This window comes from Schistocerca gregaria, unplaced genomic scaffold (assembly GCF_023897955.1).
Source record: "Schistocerca gregaria isolate iqSchGreg1 unplaced genomic scaffold, iqSchGreg1.2 ptg000169l, whole genome shotgun sequence".
Taxonomy (NCBI): Eukaryota; Metazoa; Arthropoda; class Insecta; order Orthoptera; family Acrididae; genus Schistocerca; species Schistocerca gregaria.
The window spans coordinates 14,064,906-14,071,245 of NW_026061724.1; positions in this window are offsets into that span (position 1 = coordinate 14,064,906).

The window sequence follows — 6,340 nt, forward strand, 5'->3', positions numbered from 1 at the left end:
AATCAACCTTAAATAGAATAAGAAGCGAAATATTGCAGTCAGTTTCGACCTGGAAGATTGGTATGTACTACCCTTATTCTTATTAATTGAAGCCAAAAAGAGGCGTATTACTGTTAATAATATAATTGAACTATAATAGTTCCAATTAAGGAAATGTAAAGCCAATATGAAAGCTGCTAACTTTTTATATTAGCGGTTAAACTCCGTTAACATTTCTAAAATTTATATAGTTTAAATAAAACATTACATTTTCACTGCAAAAATAATATATCTATATTTATAAATACTTAAAAGTAAAAATACTTCCTTAACATCTTCAGTGTCACGCTCTAATTATAAGCTATTTAAGTAAACGAAAAACAATATTACCAAAATAAATATTCAAAAAATAAAAGTTAAAAGATAAATCTTGAAATTAGAATCATATCAACCTTGAATATAACCAATTAAATAAATAAATAATCTATATAAACCTTGACCACCAAGTAATTCACCTCAACCATAATCAAATGACTTAGATGAATAATAACCTATTTTTAAAGGAATATATCTAATAAACTTAGTTGAAAGAAAAGGTATAAATCATATAGAACCAGCAAATCTAACAAAAGAAAGTATACTTAAAGAAAATAAATTATGAGAAAAATCAAAATTAGAAATAAGATAACCTAAATAAGCACCTAAAATAACAACTGTAATAGTTAAAAACTTTAAATAATAAGGTAAAGCAATCACATGAGGAATAGGAAAAATTAATCAAGATAAAAGACTACCACCAAAAACAGCAACAAACAATAGACCAATTATTCCAAATGAAATATAATAACCCTTATCATCAAAAGAAAATCTAGAATAAAAATTATTATCACCAGATATTGAATAATAAAACAAACGAAAAGAATAAGAAGCAGTTAAACCAGTAGAAAAAAAATAAAGAAAAAAAATTAAACAATTAATTCATCTTAAACAAACCATCTCAAGAATTAAATCCTTTGAATAAAATCCCGCTAAAAAAGGTATTCCACACAAAGATAAACTAGAAACATTAAAACAAACTGAAGTTAAAGGTATGAAATTAACAATTGATCCTATAAAACGAATATCCTGAGAATCCTTCAAATTATGAATTATTGAACCTGCACATATAAATAATAATGCCTTAAATAAAGCATGAGCCAATAAATGAAAAATTGCAAGCTTTGGATAACCTATAGCCAAAATTCTTATTATTAAACCAAGTTGTCTTAAAGTAGAAAGAGCAATAATCTTCTTTAAATCAAACTCAAAATTAGCGCCCAATCCAGCCATAAATATAGTTATACAACCAATTAAAAGTAAAAATCAACCACAATTATAAGTATCCAATATTGGTCTAAAACGAATTAATAAATAAACACCAGCAGTAACAAAAGTAGAAGAATGAACTAAAGCAGAAACAGGAGTAGGAGCTGCTATAGCAGCAGGAAGTCATGAAGAGAAAGGAATCTGAGCTCTCTTAGTTATAGCTGATAAAACAATTAATATAGTAATGAGCTTTATTTCAAAAGAATTAGAAATAAAATCATAATAATAAATATAATTTCAACCACCAAAATTTAACATTCATGCAATAGAAATTAAAATAGCAACATCACCAATATGATTAGAAAGTGCAGTTAATATACCAGCACTATAAGATTTTACATTTTGATAATAAATAACTAAACAATAAGAAACTAAACCTAAACCATCTCAACCTAATAAAATTCTAATTAAATTAGGACTAATAATTAAAAAACCTATAGAAAGAATAAATATTAAAACAATAATAATAAAACGATTTATATTCTTTTCACCAGATATATAATCCTCTCTATAATAAATAACCAAAGAAGAAATATATATAACAAAAGATATAAAAATAAGAGATATTCAATCCAAAATTAAAGTTATAACAACTATAGAACCATTTAAATTGAAAAGCTCTCACTCAACAAAAACTCTATTATCAATTATTAAATAATAAATACCTAAAATAAAAATTATAGTTCTCGAAATAAACAAAGAAAAAAAACTCAAAGAACAAATAGAAAATAAATTCACGACCTAAGATGAAAAACTTCATATCATTGATTCCACAAAACAATATTTTTAATTAAAATACTTAAGCAAACTAAACAAAGAAATATTCACCCTTTAAACAGAGAATATTTAATGGCAATCAATGTAAAAGTAATAGATGATATTCACGAAAATAACCAAGAGAACAAGTATAAACACCAGAATAATAATTCCCATGCTGACAATAAGAATATATATACAAAGTATAAACAGCTCTAAAAAAAGATAAAAAAATCAAAGCAAAGAATCTAAAAGAAGATCAAGATATAATTCTATTTAATAATCTAATTTCACCTACCAAATTTAAAGAAGGAGGAGTAGCCATATTTGATGATCTTAAAAGAAATCATCATAAAGCCATTCTTGGCATCAAATTAATTATACCCTTGTTAATTAATAATCTTTGTCTACCTAAACGTTCATAAATAATATTAGATAAACAAAATAAACCAGAAGAACATAAACCATGACCAACCATTAGAGAAAGAGAACCTACACAACCTCATCAATTCATAGCCATCAATCCACCAATAACCATTCTTATATGAGCAACAGAAGAATATGCAATTAAAGACTTTAAATCAACCTGACGAAAACAAATAAATCTTACAATAACACCCCCAGATAAACCTAAAGACAATCAAAAATAATTAAACTTTAAACCCAAATAAGAAATAACCTTTATAACACGAAAAATACCATATCCACCTAACTTTAATAAAACACCAGCAAGAATTATTCTACCTGAAATAGGGGCCTCTACATGAGCCTTAGGAAGTCATAAATGAACCAAAAACATAGGTATCTTAACTAAAAAAGCCAAAATTATAAATACATAAAACATAAAATAATAAGAACCAAAATCAACCAATAAAGGAAAATATAAAGTATTAGAAAAATCATAAACCTTAAATAAAACTAATAATAAAGGTAATCTAGCAACCAAAGTATAAAAAATTAAATAAACACCAGCCTGCAAACGCTCAGGTTGATAACCCCAACCCAAAATTAAAAGTAAAGTAGGAACTAATCTAGCCTCAAAAAAAATATAAAAAGAAAGAAGACTTAATCTAGCAAATGAACAATAAAGCATAATTATTAAAATCAAAACCATAAAAACAAAAAAATTAGAATGATATGAACTTAAATAAACTGAACCTCTAGCAGTGATTATTAAAGAACAAATCCAAAAACAAAGTAAAATTAAACTAAAAGAAAAATAATCAATACCAAAATAATATCTAATTATATTCAAATCAGCATATGAATAAACACAAATTATAAAAACAAAACCCGACAGAAACATTAAAGAATGAACCAACAATTATTTAATAAACAAAGAGGGATCAAAAAAATAGTTATAAATAAATACTTTAACATAAAGATAAACCAAAAGAATTAAAAAAATCATTACCATGAGAACGAATTATTGAAACTAAAATAGAAAGACCTAAAGCACCCTCACAAACAGAAAAAACTAAAAAAATAACAGGAAAAAAATAATCATAATCAAACTCAATAAGAAAAACAATAACTAACATAAATAAAGAAAGAACAATATATTCTAATCTCAAAAGAACCATTAATAAATGTTTACGTTTAGAAGAAAAAACATAAACACCAGCAAAATAAATCAATAAAGAAGTAAAAATAGAGAATATAAACATTAGTTTTAATAGTTTAAAAAAAACGCCGGTCTTGTAAACCGGAAATAAGTCCAGCCCCCACTTTTAAAACTTCAGAGGTGGAAAAGCTTCCATCATCGGTCCCCAAAACCGGTATTTTAAATAAACTAACCCCTGAAATGATCAAAATAATAATTATATCATTATCAAATGTAATAAATATTAATTTTATTAAATTAAGACACCCAATATCAATAATGCTATTTATTATCCTTCAAACCTTCCTAGTTGGATTAATAACAGGAACAATAATATAAAGATATTGATTATCATATATTTTATTTTTAACATTTCTTGGTGGTATACTAGTATTATTTATTTACATTACAAGAATTGCATCAAACGAAATATTTCAGCCTAAATCAATCACTATAATTATTACATTAATAATGTGAGTATTTATCACATTAATATTAATTATTCTAGATATATCTATATTTATAGACTTTTTCAAAAACACCAAAACTATAAATATTGATAGTTCAATCAATTATCAAGAAATAACAATATCTTTAGAAAAATTATATAATAGACCAACATTCATTATTACAATAATAATAATAATTTATTTATTTTTAGCACTACTAGCAGTTGTTAAAATCACCAATATTAATCAGGGACCTATTCGTAAAATAAGATAATTACTAATGAATAAACCCTTACGATTAAGACATCCTTTAATTAAAATTATTAATAACTCTTTAATTGACTTACCTGCCCCAACAAATATTTCATTTTGATGAAATTTTGGATCCCTATTAGGGTTATGTTTGGTAATTCAAATCGTAACTGGACTATTTTTAGCTATACATTATACATCAAATATTGAAATAGCATTCAGTAGTGTAGTACACATCTGCCGAGACGTAAATAATGGTTGAATTATCCGAACCTTACACGCAAATGGAGCATCTATATTTTTTATTTGTATTTACTCACATGTAGGACGGGGAATTTACTATGGATCTTATATATATATATACATACCTGAATAATTGGTACAGTGATTTTATTTTTAGTTATAGCAACTATATTTATAGGATATATCTTACCCTGAGGCCAAATATCTTTTTGAGGTGCAACAGTAATTACTAATTTATTATCAGCAATCCCATACTTAGGAACAGATTTAGTCCAATGAGTATGAGGAGGATTCGCTGTTGATAATGCAACATTAAATCGATTCTTCACATTCCATTTTGTATTACCATTTATTATTGCTGCTATAGCAGCAATTCATTTATTTTTTCTTCACCAAACAGGATCTAATAATCCTCTTGGACTAAATGGAGATATTGAAAAAATTCCATTCCATCCATACTTTACCTTTAAGGATTCTATTACGTTTGTAATAATAACATCATTATTAATTATACTATGTTTAATTAATCCTTACCTATTAGGAGATCCAGATAACTTTGTACCTGCCAACCCATTAGTAACACCAGTTCACATTCAACCAGAATGATATTTCCTATTTGCATATGCAATTCTACGATCTATCCCTAATAAGTTAGGAGGTGTTATTGCATTATTTTTATCAATTAGAATCTTAATAATTTTACCATTTTATAATAAAACACCATTCCGAGGCATTCAATTTTACCCTATTAATCAAATTTTATTCTGAATTATAGTAGTTGTTGTATGCTTACTAACGTGAATTGGTAAACGACCTGTTGAAGAACCTTATATTATAACAGGTCAAATCTTAACAATTATTTACTTCACATATTTCTTAATTAATGTCCATGTCGCAAACGCATGAGATAAATTAATTAAGGAATAAAGTTAATTAGCTTAGGAAAAGCATATGTTTTGAAAACATAAAATTAGAAGTTTAACTCTTCTATTAACTTTTCTCAAAAAATTTCACTAAACAAATGAGATAAATAAAATCTTTAAACCAACAAAGAAAATAAAAAAATTCAAAGATAAAGGTAAAAAACTTTTTCAAGCTAAGTACATTAATTTATCATAACGGAACCGTGGTAATGTTCCACGAACCCAAATAAAACCAAAAGATATAATAGCAAGCTTAATAAAAAATATAAAAGAATAAAAATCACCGCCCAAAAAAATTAAAGCCAATAACATTCTTATGAAGACAATTCTAGTATATTCAGCTAAAAAAATTAAAGTAAAACCACCCACACCATACTCAATATTAAATCCTGAAACTAACTCAGATTCCCCTTCAGCAAAATCAAAAGGAGTACGATTAGTTTCAGCTAAGCAAGAAGCAAAACAAGCTAAAGCTAAAGGAAAAGAAATAATAATAAATCAACAATAAAGCTGATAGTTTATAAAATCAAACATATTAAAACTACCAATTAAAATAATTAAAGACAATAAAATTAAAGCTAAACTAACTTCATAAGAAATTGTTTGAGCAACAGAACGAAGAGAACCTAATAATGAATAATTTGAATTAGAAGATCAACCAGCAATTATAACAGTATAAACACCTAATCTAGTACAACATAAAAAAAATAAAAATCCATAAGAAAAAGAACACACATAAGTTAAATAAGGAAAAATTACTCAAACGGCTA